Here is a 1,462-nt window from a genome sequence, read left to right as displayed (position 1 = left end):
TTTTTGTGTATCCCATCATTTTAGAAGAGCTTAAACTGTGACTAGTTTCATTATTATATATACAATGCTCAGAACTGAGCACCAAATCCAATTAGTCAAAAATATACTACTCTTAAAGGCTCATCTATAGAAACTGAACCTCGCAGAAAACAAAGACAAACAGAATGATTCCCCTCCCCCGGTTTCCATGGATATGTTGTGCAGTTCATTAGTTGTGGGAGAACACTGTCTCTGCATACTTTCAGAAGGATTTGGGAAGTGCCTGGTCATGTCAGTAGGGCTTTTGTTGGTTTGTTAGACACTTGAGTGGTTAGTGACTAACCAGGATGCAAGGAAAGAAAATGAGGGAAACTTGTTTGTATTGTAGCATCAAATATAGGAGCACAATGCTGTGCCATGATGCCGGCTTAAGCCTATGAAATCCCCTTCACTGATGAACACACTGTGACATCAAAGTACAGATTCCTGGAGGTTCCAAGAGGTCTGAGTGGGGATGGTCTCCCACACACCATTATAAACCTCTGCTCACCCTTTTGACACTGGAAAACTGTTTGGAGGACACCTTCTTCATTGTCAAAGGTTCTGCTTCCACCTGGTATTAAGATGTGTTTTGGTCGATCCGATCACAAGTGGACGACGCTAAATGCAGGTGTAAACGGGGTGTGAAAAACTTTGAGCTTGTCCACTTTCAACCACTTCCAGAGGTAGTCGAAAATGCATTCGACCAGATTGCTTTCATAGTGTAAACGCTGATGTGGGTGAATGTGTTCGAACAGCCTTAAAAGACTGCCTACTGACCTAGCGAGTAAACATAATGGCAAGCGCTCTAGCCAGATGGGATTTAAGCTTTGTCGGCTGAAGACCCAAGTTTGAAGATGAAAAATGTACCAAGCACAATGTTCTTCTCACCATTCCTGATTGTCTTGCAGAGCAGAAATGAAAATTGCTGCTCTCTACAAAAAAGTTTTACAGCCCATGCCCTAATACACTGCCAGTTCATCCTGCCACAAATCATCCCGCAACTCTCTCATCTCATCCAGCATTTTTGAAAAGGCTATACCTCCATCTGTATCATGTACTGGGATTCTGTTTTCCAGGGTAATTTGTCTAATGACTCCCATATCAGTTTTCAAAAGTGTTAGAACTAATTGAGTGCCATTTGCAAACTGGAATAGTAATTCATAATGGATCGTTTTAATTCAATCCGTTGAATCTGTAACTTCCTTATGAACCTGGAAAGCTTTCCAAAATTGAGCTGTCTTCTAAAAACCTCATGCCAAGATCATATTAACATCAAACACCAACATTTAGTCATAAGGTATGGTAACCATAAGGACTTTTAGTATGTTTTCATGAGTTTCCTGTTTCTTTGTTCAGTTTCCCCGCTTCTGATTTGTTTTTGTTGGTTTCAGCTGTTTGATTAATTAGTCTTGTCTGTGTTCCTATTTAAGTTGTTCCCTCA

This window comes from Megalobrama amblycephala, linkage group LG15 (genome assembly GCF_018812025.1).
Source record: "Megalobrama amblycephala isolate DHTTF-2021 linkage group LG15, ASM1881202v1, whole genome shotgun sequence".
NCBI lineage: Eukaryota > Metazoa > Chordata > Actinopteri > Cypriniformes > Xenocyprididae > Megalobrama > Megalobrama amblycephala.
This window is presented reverse-complemented; position numbering follows the sequence as displayed.